The following is an 18,798-nucleotide window of genomic DNA, read 5'->3' as shown; positions in this document are numbered from 1 at the left end:
CGAATTGGAAGCATAACTGACTTGGAGAAATGTTTCCATTTTGGCTATTTTAAATGTGAAATTACTATGAAGTATCCCATACATGCATGCACACCCCTTGTACACACAGAGTTGTATTTGCACGTCTTTGTATATGTATAAATTCGCATTCAGACATCTAACAGTCTTATCGCATGACACAGCTCTTAGTGATTCTCAGCAGGTTTTGTTCCTGGGTTTTGCTATTTAAATGAGATTAAAACACATACATTTATCAACAATACAATTCCTTAATTCGTTCATTTAACATACAAAAGACTGAGTTCACAAAGCTCTCTTTAATTGCTCTGCCCCATTTAATTACCAGACTGCTGGCTCTGACAGTGGGACAGCCCTGTCTCCCTCACACAGAGATTTTTGGGCATGTGACATCATCACCTTTTCTGTAGATGGACCATAAAGATTAATGCAGACATGGCTACAAAGTAAATCAAAGCCCAGCAGCTATGCTGGTCCATAGTACAGGAAGTGACATCCTTGGGGGCAGGCGTGAATTCAGAAAACGCAATACTAACATGCCACCATTTTGGCAGGACAGTTTCTCCCTCCAGACTTATTTCTCTGATGTCTCATGTGATGAAAGCACCTTCGTCGCTGGGATTTGGAGAGGCCTGCTTGCCAGCCTCTTGCCCTGTGACTATGGCCCCTGGGATATATTGCCCTTTAAAAACACTATTTGGGCATATTGGATTTTAAAGGTACTGTTTCTGCCCCTTGGACGTTTAACTGGAACAGATTCAAACATGTGGCGGCGGCCATCTTAAATTGTCCAGCGGTGTTTTGTTGTCGGGTGTATGGAACCGTTTTGGGCATGGGACCATGTGCACGGTGGGGCAAAAATAAGACTTCCAGGAAATTCCTAAACCCCTGAACCGATCTGGGTGATATTTGGATATGTTGTTCACCCAGATCAGGGCAATTAGGGGATGTGTGGGCATATGTTGTATTTTGGGGTCTGTAAAAATATATGTTTTTTTTCCAATTAAAGTTAATTGAGTTAGTCCATTGTCTTAGTTAATTGTATCATAGGCAGAGGGGAGGGATTGTGTGCTGTATGAGGGAGTGTCGGACATTGTTGTATTGATCTGATTGGTTTGTGTGCCTGTGTTCCATCAGGTCCAGGGGGTGTGCCTCTGGCCTGAGGAATTGTATAAATTGCGAGTGCTGGTGTGGTGGAATCCCGGTAAAAATAAATTTAGTAGGCCGAGATTACCACGTGGCATGTGTACGTGCATATGCTGACGTATCGATCAGTTGGTTGCACGAGGCAAGATACGATCAGTAGTGTACGGAGCATGTGCAAGAATACAGGATGTAGTATTCCCCTCCTCCATTGTGCTGGACAGGCCATGCGGTCAAGCAGGAAGTTAATTCTTATTTGTATTGATTGGTCAAGAGAATGTGCGGGTGGAGCTTAATATGGGAGGAGTTATGTGCCTATATAAGGAGCCTGCACTATTGTCCGGGGCTCAGAACTTGCTGTATTTTGGTGACACTAGTCCCTCTGAGTCCCGATCGGTGATCCAATAAAGAATCTCTTCCTTCCTGAAGAAACCTGTGTCCATCTCTCTGTGCTTTGCTTCCGTCAGTTTCTCCGGTATCATTTGGTGCATTGGCCGGGAAACTCATAGTTCAACGGTAGCTGAGAGGCAGAGGCGTGAGACGGTCTATCTTTGCCCACGTTCTCTACGGCTGCACCCCTGAACTTCTGCGTGGACCTCCCTTCGTCTCGGCGCCACTGGTCTGTTGTCCAGGAGATCATCGGCCTCTACGTAAGAAGTGCTGGGGTGTCCCCGTCGATGAGTGTGAACTCAGGTTCAGGAACGAGGAGGTAAGACAACTGCTGTTTTAGACGGCAGACCCACTAGGGGTATACCGATTGTGCGGTAGGCCCAAAAGGGGTTTAAATCTGTGTATGGAATCTGCCCCCTCTGTCGGAGGGAAGGAGCGAAGGCGCACCGCTCAATCGAACGCTCTTTAGTAAGACCGTTTGATTTGGTTAGTCAGGCGGGGTTCTGTGTAAATAGCCCTAGCCGGACACCGGTGTCTTGTCTAGACTAGCGTTCTAGGGTGTATATTTTTGTTCGCTAGGTCGGAGGGACCGGGAGACTAAGCGGCGTCTGTGTAAATTCGGTTCGCTAGCTCTCAACCTATCTTGGCTAAGTGGGAAGGCGTGTAAATTTGGAACCCACTAGATTTTTGATAGTAATCGACTAAGAGGCGTCTGTGTAAATTCGGTCCTCTAGCTCGCTATATGTGGTGCTTGGGCAGTGTGGCTAACCAAAACGGATGTACCGTATATACTCGAGTATAAGCCGACCCGAATATAAGCCGAGGCCCCTAATTTTACCCCCAAAAACTGGGAAAACTTATTGACTCAAGTATAAGACTAGGGTGGGAAATGCAGCAGCTACTGGTAAATTTCTAAATAAAATTAGATCCTAAAAAAAATATATTAATTGAATTGTTATTTGCAGTGTGTGTGTATGAGTGCAGTGTGTGTGTGTGTGCAGTGTGTGTATATGAATGCAGTGTGTATATGAATGCAATGTGTATATGAATGCAGTGTGAGTGCAGTGCGTGTGTGTGAATGCAGTGTATATATGAGTGCAGTGTGTGTGTGTGTGAATGCAGTGTGTATATGAGTGCGTGTATGAATGCAGTGTGTATATGAATGCAGTGTGAGTGCAGTGTGTGTGTGAGTGCAGTGTGTGTGTGTGAGTGCAGTGTGTGTGTGAGTGCAGTGTGTATATGAGTGCAGTGTGTGTGTGTGTGAATGCAGCGTGTGTGTGAATGCAGTGTGTGTGTGAATGCAGTGTGTGTGTATGAGTGCAGTGTGTGCAGTGTATGTATGAGTGCAGTGTGTGTATAAATGCAGTGTGTATATCAATGCAGTGTGAGTGCAGTGTGTATATGAGTGCAGTGTGTGTGTGTGTGTGTGAATGCAGTGTGTATATGAGTGCGTGTATGAATGCAGTGTGTATATGAATACAGTGTGAGTGCAGTGTGTGTGTGAATGCAGTGTGTATATGAGTGCAGTGTGTGTGTGCGAATGCAGTGTGTGTGTGAATGCAGTGTGTGTGTATGAGTGCAGTGTGTGCAGTGTATGTATGAGTGCAGTGTGTGTGTATAAATGCAGTGTGTATATCAATGCAGTGTGAATGCAGTGTGTATATGAGTGCAGTGTGTGTGTGTGAATGCCGTGTGTGTGTGAGATGCAGAGCCTTGGTGGGGGGTGGGCATTTTAATATATTTTTTATTATTATTATTTTAATTTTTTTTGTTATATTATTTTTTTTTTATTACTATTTTTATTATTGCTGTATTATTATTATTTTCATTTTTTTGGTATATTATTAATGTATTTATTTTTATTACAATTAGACATATTTTTGTCCCCCCTCCCTGCTTGCTAGCGTGCCAGGGAGGGGGGCTCCTTCCCTGGTGGTCCAGTGGGATTGGTAGTTCAGTGGGGGGGGGAGAGGGGTGCTGGCAGAGCTGTACTTACCTTTCATGCAGCTCCTGTCAGCTCTCTCCTCCTCCGCGCGGTCTGTGCAGCTCCCTCTATCAGCTCACACTGTAAGTCTTGCGAGAGCCGCGGCTCTCGCGAGATTTACACTGGGAGCTGACCGAGGTGCTGAACGGACGGCGCAGAGGAGGAGAGAGCTGACAGGAGCTGCAGGAGAGGTAAGTAACATCTCTGACAGCCCCTGTCTGTATTATGGCAATGCAAATTGCCATAATACAGACTATTGACTCGAGTATAAGCCGAGTTGGGGTTTTTCAGCACAAAAAATGTGCTGAAAAACTCGGCTTATACTCGAGTATATACGGTATATAGTCCATTCAAGGTACTGGCCAATATTTTAGTTGGGATTGTAAATGTGTTAAAGATTGTTAGTAAAGTGTATATCTTGTTAGATAGCGCGAGCTCAGCCGTCTAGCGAGAGTGTTAATAGTGTGTTGCTGTATTATAGTGCACGGTACCATAACCCTGTATATTTACTGACACTGTATATAAGTACTAATCATTGTCGTCTAATGCATGTTTAACACCATAACCACTAATAATTGTATTGTGACCTTAAATTGTGCTTTGACCTATGCTAACCGTACTGTAACCGCTATTTGTAAAAGACGATGTTACTGGGGTGTGTTATAGACGGGTAATTCATATATAGAGAATTATAGCGTGGGTGACTGTATAGTTTCGCCAAAGGGCATAATATTGATTATTTAGTGACTGGTGTAACAGCTGTGTGTGTACGGGAATTCCCTGAGTGTTTATTGTGTTATTGTGTACATTTCACTTGGTAACCGTACCACGTGGTGCTGTTGCCAGAGGAAACGGGTGTGACTGTTGAATAGAACGCGTGCATAGTATTCGTTGTCAACGACGTTCCATTGATAAGTATGGGCGCGTCGGAGTCAACGATTCCGGATCCCTTAGGTTGTATGGTGAAGCATTTTAAAAAGGGATTCAAAACATGTGATTTTGGGGTTAAAATGTCTCCTGTACGTTTGGTCACTTTGTGTACTAGGGAGTGGCCTACTTTGGTTGCGGCATGGCCGCCACGTGGCAGTTTGGATCCAACTCTGGTACAGCGTGTACACGTGGCTGTATCAGGTAGGCCTGAACTTTACGGGCAGTTTCCTTATATTGATTGTTGGAGACAGGCCGTAAACGACTCGCCAAAATGGATTCAGATATGCCACGAGGAGCAATGTCGCCTCATGGTGGCCAGGACTTGTTTGTCCACTAGGACTGGTGTTAGGCCCATTTTGGACATGCCCCCTGAGTCCGAGATCCCTTTGCCGCCCCCTTACTTTTCTTTAAGAGGAAGTGACGCGAATGCAGGAAGTTCTGCACACCTTTCCCTATTGCCCCCATCCACTTCCGCTTCCTCCTCCAGTACAGAATCCATCCCCCCTCGTATTAAATCTTCCCTTCCGGAACCAGGACCAACCCCCATTAGATCTGAATATCCTGATTTGGCGCCACTTCAAACTTCCGGTCAAGCTTCTTCTAGCTCGGCTCGGAGTGTTCTATTCACCAACTTTTCCCAAAATCAAGCTCCCACATCTTCATGCTCTATTACCTCCCGACTGGAACCTCTAACTGACGCCCCTCCACGTAGCCCCATACTAACCCGACAACTGACCGGTACCCAACAATTAAAACATTATCAGATGCCTCTTCGTCTGAACCCTGGGTCAGCCTATATCGATGCCGCAGGTCAAATGGCACATGCTGACCCAGTCTTCGTATATGTCCCGTTCACGACTACCGATCTCTTGAATTGGAAGACCCACAACTCCTCGTACACTGAGAAACCACAAGCTATGACCGATCTGTTCACCTCGATAGTTCAGACACATAACCCGACATGGGCTGATTGGCAGCAGTTATTAATGACATTGTTTAATAATGAGAAAAGGACAAGGATTAATCAAGCGGCCATTAAAGCGCTAGAGGATAGAGCCCGTGCTTTGAATCAAGCCAATCCGGCAGCATGGGCCGCAACACATTACCCTAACACCGATCCCGACTGGAATGTAAATGGCGCAGATATGGTTCAACTCAGAGCCTATAGAGACGCTATAATTGCTGGCATGAAAGCCGGAGGGAAGAAAGCTATTAACATGTCGAAGACAGTTGAGGTGATTCAGAAAAGTGATGAAGCGCCCAGTGTCTTTTATGAACGATTATTGGAGGCATACCGCTTGTATACCCCCTTTAATCCGGAAGACGCTGATAATTCCTGAATGGTAAACTCCGCCTTTGTCAGCCAAGCTTACGGAGATATTAAACGCAAGCTACAGAAGTTAGAAGGGTTTGCAGGTATGTCTATCACCCAACTAATGGAGGTAGCGAATAAAGTGTACATGAACAGGGAAACAGAAAGTAAGAAAGAGGAAGAGCGCAAGATGCGTAGAAAGGCAGATATGCTAGCGGTAGCGATCGCAGGCGTAGATAGACGGGGCCCAGATAGAGGCGACAGTAAGTGGAATGAGGAACCCCTGAGTAGAAATCAGTGCGCATACTGTAGGGAAGAAGGGCATTGGAGAAGTGAGTGTCCGCGAAGAGAACAGTATGAGAGAGACAGACCCAGGGCAGGTTACGGAAACTTTAGAGGCAGAGCGAGAGGTAGAGGAGGCCCCGGAGGGAGTAATGGTAATAGAGGGAGCAATGGGAACAGAGGAAGTGTAAGGGAAGATAGGTACTATCCAGCAGCGCAAAGGTCCCGCGATAGAGAAGGTAGGGACTTTGTAGGATTGGCTGACACGGTCATGGAGGACTATTGATACCGACCGGGCTCCATCCCCCTTGGTCGAGCGGAGCCTATGGTCGATGTATCAATAGGGGGAAAAAGAAGTGCGTTCATGATCGACACTGGTGCTGAACATTCGGTGGTGACTAATCTAGTTGCTCCTCCATCTGGAAGAACTATTACTGTAATAGGAGCAACTGGGAGAAGTGCTGAAAAAACGGTTCTTAAAAGTCGACTCTGTACATTGGGAGGCCACGTAGTAAAACATCAATTCCTTTACATGCCTGAATGTCCAGTCCAATTGCTGGGACGTGATATGCTATCCAAATTACAAGCGCAGATTACGTTCCTACCAAATGGAACAACATCTTTAAAGTTTAATGGACCTTCAGGTATTATGACATTATCCGTACCAAAGGAAGAAGAGTGGCGACTTTATACAGCGTTGACTAGCCAAAACCCTAGGAGTGATGAATCCTTATTCAACATACCAGGAGTTTGGGCAGAGAACAACCCACCAGGACTGGCCCGCAATATTCCACCTATTAAAATCGAACTAAAACTTGGGGTTTATCCAGTGAGCCTAAGACAATATCATATTCCGCAGAAGGCTAAGAAGAACATCCAATCCTATCTGGATAAGTTCATACGGTATGGTATCCTAAAATTCTGTACTTCCCCCTGGAACACCCCATTGCTGCCTGTTCAAAAGCCCGGTACAGATGAGTATCGACCTGTACAGGACTTGAGAGCAGTCAATGATGCGGTTGTTAGTATACATCCAGTTGTGCCCAATCCATATAACCTGCTTGCTTTAATTCCGGGCGGGGCTACTTACTTTACAGTCCTAGATCTCAAAGATGCCTTCTTTTGCCTCCGAATTGCCGCAGAAAGCCAAAGTATCTTCGCTTTCCAATGGGAAAACGCTGTGACGGGCTCAAAACGCCAAATGACCTGGACAAGACTGCCCCAAGGGTTTAAAAATTCACCTACCCTATTTGGTTCAGCTCTAAGTCAAGATCTACTGGATTTCGAGTCTATCCCAGGAGAGTGTGTATTGTTACAATATGTAGATGACTTGTTGATAGCAGCAGTTACAAAGGAAATATGTCGGCAAGCAACGCACGATCTACTACACATTCTCTGGAAGGCAGGATACAAGGTGTCCAGAAAGAAGGCTCAGTTGTGTTTGCCAACTGTCAAATATCTGGGATTCCATATCTCTGAAGGTCAAAGAATTATGGGGCCAGAGAGAAAAGAAGCTGTGTGCCAAATACCAATACCCAAGAATAGAAGACAAGTGCGAGAATTCTTGGGGGCAGCAGGCTTCTGTAGGATATGGATTCCCAGCTACGCGATACTGGCAAAACCTCTGTATGTAGCTATCAAAGGTACAGAGCACGACCCCTTCTTATGGACTCAAGAACAGCAGACGGCATTTGAAGATGTGAAGAAGGCTTTGATGAGTGCCCCAGCATTAGGTCTACCTGATCACACACGACCATTCTACTTGTATGTACATGAGCAAAGAAGAATGGCTGTGGGAGTATTGACACAGTACTTGGGATCATGGCAAAGACCTGTTGCCTACATGTCTAAGCAACTGGATGCAGTGGCCAGCGGACTTCCACCTTGTCTAAGAGCCGTAGCTGCAGCCGCCCTGCTAGTAGCTGAAGCCGATAAACTCACTCTGGGTCAAGAACTTTATGTACGAGTTCCACATGCAGTGCAGACGTTGTTGGATTACAAAGGAAATCATTGGTTTAGTAACAGCCGTATGACCAAGTATCAAGCAATGTTGTGTGAAAACCCAAGAGTGCATTTAGAGACTGTAAATACCTTAAATCCAGCTACCCTTTTGCCACAACCTACTGAAAGTCAACATGATTGTTTGGAAGTAATGGATGAAGTATTTTCAAGTAGACCAGATCTTCGTGATTTCCCCATCCAGAACCCCGATGTTCAATATTACACCGACGGCAGTAGTTATGTGAAAGAAGGGATCCGCTATGCAGGATATGCAGTAACAACGATAGACAAGGTGATAGAAGCTCGGCCACTGGCAAAAGGAACATCAGCACAAAAGGCAGAATTGATAGCACTGACACGAGCGTTACAATTGGCTGAAGGTTTAAGAGTGAACATCTACACGGACTCCAAGTATGCGTTTTTAACCACTCATGCCCACGGAGCTTTGTATAAAGAAAGAGGACTATTGAATTCAGAAGGCAAAGAAATCAAGTACGCAGCTGAAATCCTACAACTATTGGAAGCAGTGTGGGAGCCGAAAGAAGTCGGTATTATTCATTGTCGAGCGCATCTGAGAGGAGATGGTGATGTAACCAAAGGAAATCGGATGGCAGATAGTGCAGCTAAGCGTGCCGCTGAATCGGGAAGACAGGAGTATGTGGGGCATATAGCTGCTCTTATACCAACTCCACTGTCTCAATGGACTCCAGTTTATACAGCTCAAGAAGAGGAGTGGTTAAAGACTGAACCTGGAAAGTATTTGGAGAACAAATGGTATCAGTTAGAAGATGGAAGAATAGTCATTCCAGCATCACTAGCGGTAGAAATTGTCCAGAACTATCACAACGGGACACATTCTGGGAGAGACAGCACAGAAGAATCTCTCAGAAAACATTTCTACATACCAAGATTGTCCAACTTGACTCAGGCCATTGTACGAAGATGTGTAACGTGTGCTAAAAATAATGCAAGACAAGGACCAGTAAAGCCACCAGGAGTCCAGTTTATAGGGGGACTCCCCATGTCCGATTTACAAATTGACTATACAGTGATGCCTAAATCGGGTGGACATCGCTACCTGCTGGTGGTTGTGTGTACCTATTCAGGTTGGGTAGAAGCATGTCCTACTCGTACAGAGAAAGCAGGAGAAGTTGTGAGATTCCTGCTGCGAGAAATAATACCCCGATATGGACTACCCTGCTCTATAGGATCGGACAATGGTCCAGCTTTTGTTCATCAGTGCCTACAACAACTGACTCATATGCTTGGTATAAAGTGGAGGCTTCATACGGCATATAGACCCCAGAGTTCTGGTAAGGTAGAGAGAATGAATAGAACTATTAAGAATCAGTTGGCCAAAATGTGTCAGGAAACCCAACTAAAGTGGAACGTTCTCTTGCCCATAGCTCTATTGCGAATCCGCAGTACACCTACCAGAAGGATGGGCCTCTCTCCTTTTGAAATCATGTATGGGCGACCACCTCCCGTACTTGGTAACTTAAGGGGGGATTTGAGTCAGTTGGGAGAAGGAATTACCCGCCAGCAGGTTGTAGAGTTGGGTAAGACTATGGAGGAGGTACAGAAATGGGTACAAGATAGATTACCTGTGAATATTTATCCCCCAGTTCATAGTTACCACCCAGGAGATCAAGTGTGGATTAAAGAGTGGAATTATGTACCGTTAGGGCCCAAGTGGAGAGGTCCTTATGTTGTTCTTTTGTCTACCCCTACAGCGATAAAAGTAGCCGAAGTGACTCCGTGGATACATCACTCCAGGGTTAAACCAGCAGCAGTCGATTCTTGGCAAGTTACAGCAGATCCAGAGAATCCCTGCAAGATCCGGTTAAAGCGCACGGCTCAGTCGGAGTGACGAGGAACCTTGTGGATTCAAGAGATTTTGTTTCAGAGATTTGGTAAAGTGAGTGTTTAGACGGCCATAATAAAGCCTGTCCGCTCACCAACGTGTGATTTAAAAGCCAGGAAAGTCTCGAAGGGACCCCTGTGAAGACGAGCAGAACTCCATTCCCTGCAGCCCTTACATCCTGGAAGCTGAGGTGCCTTCGCACGGACGAAGACTGAGGATGACGACGAAAGATGTGCTTATAATAATGTTTATTTATGTGTATTTTTATATTCAGGAAGGTAGAGGTACCGACACTCCTAGCTGTGAGGTATGCATTAAGACTACAAGAACAGGTAACCATATTTCCCAGACCCTAATTTGGCATTCACAATATGAGTGTAAAGGAGATGTATCAAGATGTAGATACCTAAATATAGAATATAGTGTGTGCCATTTAGGAGTAGGAGAACCTAAGTGCTTCAGTCCAGAGTATCAACCCCGTACAATTTGGTTGACTCTCAGGAATGGAGATCCTCAGGGGACCCTAATTAATAAGACGGTATTAGAATCCGTATATTCTTCAGGTGTTCTGCTATTTGATGCGTGTAAGGCGATATCAAGTGGTAGAAAGCCGTGGAATGTATGTGGGGATCTTAGATGGGAGAGAACGTATGGGTCTAACGATAAATATATTTGTCCCAGTAGTAAAAATAAGTATGTGAGTCCTAGATGCCCAAATAGAGATTATAACTTTTGCCCATATTGGTCTTGTGTGGGGTGGGCAACTTGGGGACAGACAGCAGACAAGGACATGATTGTGACTAAATTGCCTACCAGTCCATATTGTAAGTCTATGGAATGCAATCCAATCCATATACTTATAAATAACCCCGACAAGGTCTTAGATAAATATGGTAATTTATTTGGGTTTCAAATATATGGGACGGGTTTAGACCCTGGGACAATATTGTTTATAGGGATAGAGACAGATACGGTAACCTCCCAAACTCATCAAGTATACCATTCCTTTTATGAAGAGATGAGCATAGATAATAAGATCCCCCATAATGCTAAAAACCTGTTCATTGATTTAGCCGAAAGTATTGCCGGTAGTCTTAATGTTACCAATTGCTATGTGTGTGGAGGTACTAACATGGGAGACCAATGGCCTTGGGAAGCAAAGGAGGTAATGTCCGGTTCTGAGGCAGTTGACCAATTAATATCTACACAAGCCGATTATCATATGAGTGTTAGAGGTAAATCTGAGTGGAGATTAAAGACCTCCATCATAGGTTATGTTTGCATAGCAAGGAAAGGAATGATGTATAATACTTCTGTAGGAGAATTAACTTGTCTAGGGCAAAAAGCTTATGATGATGATACAAAGAATACAACTTGGTGGTCGGCTTCAAATGTCTCAGAACCATCTAACCCGTTTGCAAGATACGCCAATTTAAAGGATGTGTGGTTTGATTTATCCATCACATCTAACTGGAGAGCCCCAGCAAATTTGTACTGGATCTGTGGTAAGAAAGCCTATTCGGAGTTGCCACAGGACTGGGAAGGGGCATGTGTGTTGGGTATGCTCAAACCATCCTTCTTCTTGTTACCTATTGAAACAGGTGAGACTTTAGGTGTTAAAGTGTATGATGTGAATCATAGGAAGAAAAGGGGATCCATAGAGATAGGCGCCTGGGAAGATAATGAATGGCCTCCCCAGCGTATTATAGACTATTATGGGCCAGCCACGTGGGCAGAGGATGGTACCTTTGGTTATAGAACCCCTATTTATATGCTCAACCGTATTATAAGATTACAGGCAGTGGTTGCGATCATTACTAATGAGACATCACAAGCGCTCAATCTTCTAGCGAAGCACAATACTAGGATGAGGACAGCAGTCTACCAAAATAGATTAGCGTTGGATTACCTTTTGGCAGTAGAGGGAGGTGTATGTGGGAAGTTTAACCTGAGCAATTTCTGTCTTCAAATAGATGACGAAGGGCAAGCAATAGCTGAGCTTACTAGCCATATGGTTAAACTAGCGCATGTGCCTACTCAGGTATGGAAAGGGTACAATCCAAGTAGTTGGTTTGGTAGCTGGTATGAGTGGTTTGGAGGGCTTAAGGCAGTGGTAGGTGGAGTCCTACTGATTTTAATGTTGTGTCTACTCCTGCCGTGTCTTATACCCTTAGTAGTTAGGTCTGTGCAAAGCCTGATTGAAAATATAGCAGAGAGGAAGGCTGCTGCACAGATAATGGCAATTTATAAATATAAGGCTCTAGATCAGGGAGAACCAATGCAGGAAGATGAGTGTTGAAGATTCACATCATAGGATAAGTCTGGTCTGGTTCAAGGTAACTTGCGGTGTATGCAAACCAAGGTTAAGTGATGCCTCAAGTAATTGTGAAATATCAAGAGGCATCAAAGGGGGGAATGTGGTGGAATCCCGGTAAAAATAAATTTAGTAGGCCGAGATTACCACGTGGCATGTGTACGTGCATATGCTGACGTATCGATCAGTTGGTTGCACGAGGCAAGATACGATCAGTAGTGTACGGAGCATGTGCAAGAATACAGGATGTAGTATTCCCCTCCTCCATTGTGCTGGACAGGCCATGCGGTCAAGCAGGAAGTTAATTCTTATTTGTATTGATTGGTCAAGAGAATGTGCGGTTGGAGCTTAATATGGGAGGAGTTATGTGCCTATATAAGGAGCCTGCACTATTGTCCGGGGCTCAGAACTTGCTGTATTTTGGTGACACTAGTCCCTCTGAGTCCCGATCGGTGATCCAATAAAGAATCTCTTCCTTCCTGAAGAAACCTGTGTCCATCTCTCTGTGCTTTGCTTCCGTCAGTTTCTCCGGTATCACTGGATTTCATTAAGGAGACCTGTTCTACCCTTCATGAAGTCTTGGCTCATGTTTGGGGGATTGGAGAACCACACTCTAGGGATTGCTATAATCACTACACTCCCAAAAGTGTAATCACTAGCTCTTGTAAGAAACATAGAAACATAGAATGTGACGGCAGATAAGAACCATTCGGCCCATCTAGTCTGCCCAATCTTCTAAATACTTTCATTAGTCCCTGGCCTTATCTTATAGTTAGGATAGCCTTAAGCCTATCCCACGCATGTTTAAACTCTTTTACTGTGTTAACCTCTACCACTTCAGCTGGAAGGCTATTCTATGCATCCACTACCCTCTCAGTAAAGTAATACTTCCTGATATTATTTCTGCTCTCCGTGGGTTGACTTAAACGATGGACATGAATTCACCCCAGGCTGACCTGCCAGTAATTCGGAGGGACCTGTTCCCTCTCCGGGCAGGTCTGCTCATGTTTAGGCAGTGCTTGTGTCGAGATCGCATCAGTGGTCCGCCCTTTAGCTCCCTCCCACCAGCGTCCTGATTATATTGTGGTGGAATCTCAGTAAAAATAAATTTACTAGGACAAGATTGCCACGTGGTATGTGCACTTGCATATGTTGATGTACCAGTTAAGTCAGTTACACGTAGCTAAGATACAATCAGTAGTGTAAGGAGCATAAGTAGGAATACAGGATATACGAGTATTTCCCCTCCTCCATTGTGCTGGGCAAGCCATGTGGTCAAACAGGATTTTAGTCTCTATTCGGTTGATTAGATAAGAGTATGTGTAGGTTGAACTGATTATGGGAGGAGCTACATGCCTATATAAGGGACCTACACTGTATGATCAGGACTCAGACTTTGCTGTTTTTTTGGTGACATTAGTCCCTCTGAGTCCCGATCGGTGAACCGAATAAAGAATCTCTTCCGGCCTCTACGTAGTAAGTGCTGGGGTGTCCCCGTCGATGAGTGTGAACTCGGGTTCAGGAACGAGGGGGTAAGACGACCGCTGTTTTAGACGGCAGACCCACTAGGGGTATTGGATACCGATTGTGCGGTAGGCCCATAAGGGGTTATTTGGAATCTGCCCCCTCCAGTGGAGGGAAGGAGCGAAGGCGCACCGCTCAATTAAACGCCCTTTAGTAAGCCCGTTTAATTTTGGTTTGGAGTCAGGCGGGGTTCTGGTGTAAATAGCCCTAGCCGGACACCGGTGTCTTGTCTAGACTAGCGTTCTAGGGTGTATATTTTGTTCGCTAGGTCGGAGGGACCGGGAGACTAAGCGGCGTCTGTGTAAATTCGGTCCGCTAGATCTCAACCTATCTTGGCTAAGTGGGAAGGCGTGTAAATTTGGAACCCACTAGATTTTTGATAGAGTAAATAGACTAAAAGGGTGCTGTTGTAAATTCCGCCCTCTAGTTCGCTATATGTGGTGCTTGGGCAGTGTGGCTAACCAAAACATATGTAGATAGTTTTAGGTAGTCCATCAAGGTACTGGCCAATAGATTAGTTGGGAATTGTATATGTGTTAAAGATTGTTGTAGTAGCGTGTATATCTTGCTAGATAGCGTGAGCTCTGCCGTCTAGCGAGAGTGTGAATAGTGTGTAACTGTATTATAGCGCAAGGTACCATAACCATGTATAATTACTGATACTGTAAATAAGTACTAATAATTGTCGTCTATGTTGCATGTTTTAACACCATAACCACTACTAATTGTACTGTGACTTTAAATTGTACTTTAACCTATGCTAACCGTACTGTAACTACTGTTTGTAAAGACGATGTTACTGGGGTATGTTATAGACGGGTAATTCAAATATAGGGAATTATAGCGTGGGTGACCGTATAGTTACTTAGTGACTGGTGTAACAGCTGTGTGTGTACGGGAATTCCCTGAGTGTTTTGTTGTGTGCGTTTCACTTAGTAACTGTACCACGTGGTGCTGTTGCCGAGGGAACGGGTGTGACCGTTGGTAGAGTGTTTGTATAGTTTCTGTTGGAAACGACGCTCCATTGTTAAGTATGGGCGCGTCGGATTCGACGATTTTGGATCCCTTAGGATGTATGATAAAGAATTTTAAAAAGGGATATAAAGCATGTGATTTTGGGGTAAAGATGTCTCCAGCACGTCTGATTACGTTGTGTAGTAGGGAATGGCCTACTTTGGTTGCCGCATGGCCACCACGTGGCAGTTTGGATCCTAATCTGGTACAGCGTGTACACGTGGCTGTATCAGGTAGGCCTGAACTTTACGGCCAGTTTCCATATATTGATTGTTGGAGGCAGGCCGTAAAAGACTCGCCAAAATGGATCCGAGTATGCCACGAGGAACAATGTCGCCTCATGGTGGCCAGGACTCGCTTGTCCACTAAGGCCGTAATTACGCCCATTTTGGACACGCCTCCTGAGTCTGAGATCCCTATGCCGCCCCCTTACTCCTCCTCCACCGGAAGAGGAAGAGGAGGTGCTGCTGGAAACGCTCCTCCCCTTGCCCCGTTGTCCCCACCTACTTCCTCCTCTAGCTCAGAGCCCAGCCCTCTTGTTTTAAACCCTCCCCTCTCAGTACCTACCTCTGTCAACTCCACCTACCCAGATTTGGCGCCATTTCTAGTTCCTGGTCAGGCTCCTCCTAGCCCGGCCCGGAATATTTTACTCACCGACCTCCCCCTCAGTAAAGCGTCCCCATCCCCTTGTCTTACTACCCCTCGACCGGATCCCCTAACTGACGTTCCTAAAAGAAACCCCATACTAACCCGACAATTGACCGGTACCCTACAACCCCGACATTATCAAATGCCACTTCGACTGACACCTGGCCCGACACACATTAACGGTGACGGCCAGATACAATATGCTGATCCAGTATTCGTTTATGTTCCCTTCACAACTACTGATCTATTTAATTGGAAGACCCATAACTCCTCATACACCGAAAAGCCTCAAGCCATGACGGATTTGTTTACCTCCATAGTCCAGACACATAATCCCACTTGGGCTGATTGCCAGCAACTGCTTATGACATTGTTTAATAACGAGGAAAGGACAAGGATAAACCAAGCGGCAATTAAAGCGCTGGAAGAAGTGGCCCGTACACAAAATCAGGCCAATCCGGCAGCATGGGCCGCAGCCCATTATCCAAACACCGATCCAAATTGGAATGTCAATGGCGCAGACTTGGTTCATTTAAAAGCATACAGGGACGCTATTATTGCTGGCATGAAAGCTGGAGGAAAGAAGGCGATTAACATGTCTAAGACGGCTGAGGTATTGAAGCCCATGGATCAGCGCAGTCAGGGGAATGGGCCTTGACAGAGCCAAGGAGTAGGCAGGTGGAGCTATAGATTTAGGGGTGGGGAATTAGGGTGGAGCATGTTAAAGGGTGTGAAAAGTGCAAGTATATTAAGCGGCCATTTTAGCAAGTGGCCATTTTAATCAGAATCTGCACTTACCTGTTAATTGTTTTGGCAGGTTGTGTGGTTTCTTTTCTTCTGTTTTTCAGATGGCTTCGCTTGAAGAGATCCTGGACGGTGTGAGAGCAGCCGTGAGAGACAGGGGGATGGCATGGCTGCAGCAGCTGGCGGTTCCTGGGACCAGCGGTAACCCCCCGGCGGCTGTTGAGAGGCGCTCGGTGCGGAGGGCGAGACCGCCCCAGCGGCTGAGCCCGAGCGTGATGCCCGCAGCGCGTCGGAGACGGAGTCCATCCAGAGAGGCGAGCGGCTCATCGGTTGGGGAGGCAGGCCGGTCGGAGCTAACGCAAACGCCGCCGGCCCCGTCTGTGCGACGCGGGGCCGGTAAGGCAAGGGCGGCGGTTAGGCCTGGCATGGTGTCGCGGCCTACCACGAGGAGCGCTGCTCGCAGGACGGCGGGCGGCACGGCGGCAAAATTGGCGACGGCCTCCGAGGAGACCGGGACCGCAGAGGATGTCGGAGGTGTGGATGGAGCCCAGACACGTCCCGGTGAGTCTGCCGCCGGTTTAAATACCGGGCGGCAAGGAAAGGCACAGGGGACTGGGGAGGACGGGCTGACACCACCTCAGAGGGCCGCAAGGGACTCCAGTGGAGGGGGAGTTGATCATGCGGGCGAGACAAGGCCCAGGCAAGGCAGCGGGGGGACGGCAGGACAGGTCACCCAGCTAGGGCAGCAGGACCAAGCCAGGGCGGCAACGGAAGGGGCTTCCGCTTGTCAGGGTCAGCGCAGCGCTTCCCCGGTGGACAGAGGAGCGGACAGTGAGGGACTGTCACAGGGGTATGACACACATTCTGACAGCGGGGTTAGGAGTGGACGGGAGGGCCATAAATGTTGCTCCCGGGGACGGCAGGACTACAGAGACAACCCTAGGCCTGCGGAATACAAGAGGCGGCGCGGGGCAGGCGCCAGGCAAAACAGGGCAGGGTGTGTCAGGGAGAGGAGCCCGTCTACTGACGGGTACAGTAGGCGGGGATCAGTCTGCAGGGCCAGGAGGAGAAGGGAACGGCGCAGCGAGTCTGGGTCCTCCAACGGGAGCACCCAAGGACGGCCGGATAGTTCTTACGGCCTAGAGGGCCTGGTTACTAGGCGGGAGAGGCGCAGGGTTGACGACAGGGAACATAAGGAGGAAGGGCGGGTAGACGGGCACTCGAACAGACTACCCAGGTGTTCTTCTCCTTACAGGTCGCGGAGCGGTACACCTACGGTCCCACGGCGGGATCCGGCTGAAGGGAGTCAGCGTCAACTGGACACTCCGGAGCCGCACGCGGCGGATGGAAGGAAAACGACCCCGCGGCCCTCGCGGCCGGAGGCTCTGGCGGTGAGTTGCCTGTTACATCACATTCTGATTCCATGTTAACTTGCCTAAAATCGTTGTTAGATTCATGGGTCGGTGGGGAGGGGGCTTCACCGCAATTTTCGAGGGTATGGGTTCCGGAAGCGGGTTCCGGGACAACGGGACAGGCTAAGGGGGCGGTGAGTGGTGTCTCCGGACGGAGTACGCCTGAAACAGGTGAGAAGACAGGCTTAGGTTCGGTCGGAGGAGGGGAGGTTTCCGATGCGGCGCGGCAAAATGTACATGTCTCTTTCGCGGGCCCCTTGGGATGTCACCTGAGGTCTGAGGTAAAGGACAGGATTTGGAAAGGTGAGTTCGTAGAGGTTTTTTCTCTCCTTCCTCTGGAGGAGTTCCTCGATCTAAAGGATGAGGATAAAAAGGATGCGAAGAAGGAGGAAGAAGAGAAGGAGCGTAGGTATCGGAAGATCCCCAAGACGTTTGCGAACTGGCTGCGGGCTTTTTGCATACTGGCCAGCGTCATCGGGGAAAAGTTTCCCGATCGCTGTTCGCAGCTTTTTTGCTACTTAGACGGGATAGGGGACGCTTACCGGATGTACGGTGGTATTGCATGGTGGAAATACGATGAGCAATTCCGCCAACGTTTAGCAGCGAACCCGAGCATGAGATGGGATCAGATGGATCTGCCCCTGTGGATGCGGCTCATGATGGCGCAGAAGGCGGCGCCCTTTCACGGGGCGGCCGGTGCAGCACCTGGAGGAGCGGCGCCGGCCGGAAAAAAGAAGGGTTTCTGCTGGCTCTTCAACGAGGGCCAATGTAAATGGGGCTCGTCGTGTAGATTCAAACACGAGTGTTCCGGTTGCGGCGGTGCGCATGGAGTCAATAGGTGCTTCAAGAGAGGCAAACCGGCTAGCGGGGGAGGTCCCAGCGGCGCCACGGCTCCTGCCGCTGCCACTGGGGGCAACTCCGGTGAAGGTAGGCGAGATGCTGCCGTGGCTAAAGCGCTACGCTAACCGGGCTGACGCGGAATTTTTGAGGAAAGGATTCACAGAGGGGTTTATGATACCGTTCAAAGGGAAGGGGCCAGGGACTTTATGTTTGAATTTACGATCCGTTCGGGATCACCCAGGGGTGGTGCGGGAAAAATTGATGTCGGAGGTACGGCTTGGCAGGATGGCGGGACCCTATGCGGTCCCACCTATGCCGAACTTGAGGGTGTCTCCGTTGGGGGTGGTCCCCAAGAAGGAGCCAGGCAAATTTCGGTTG

Source organism: Pelobates fuscus, chromosome 10 (genome assembly GCF_036172605.1).
Source record: "Pelobates fuscus isolate aPelFus1 chromosome 10, aPelFus1.pri, whole genome shotgun sequence".
NCBI classification, from domain to species: Eukaryota; Metazoa; Chordata; class Amphibia; order Anura; family Pelobatidae; genus Pelobates; species Pelobates fuscus.
This window is presented reverse-complemented; position numbering follows the sequence as displayed.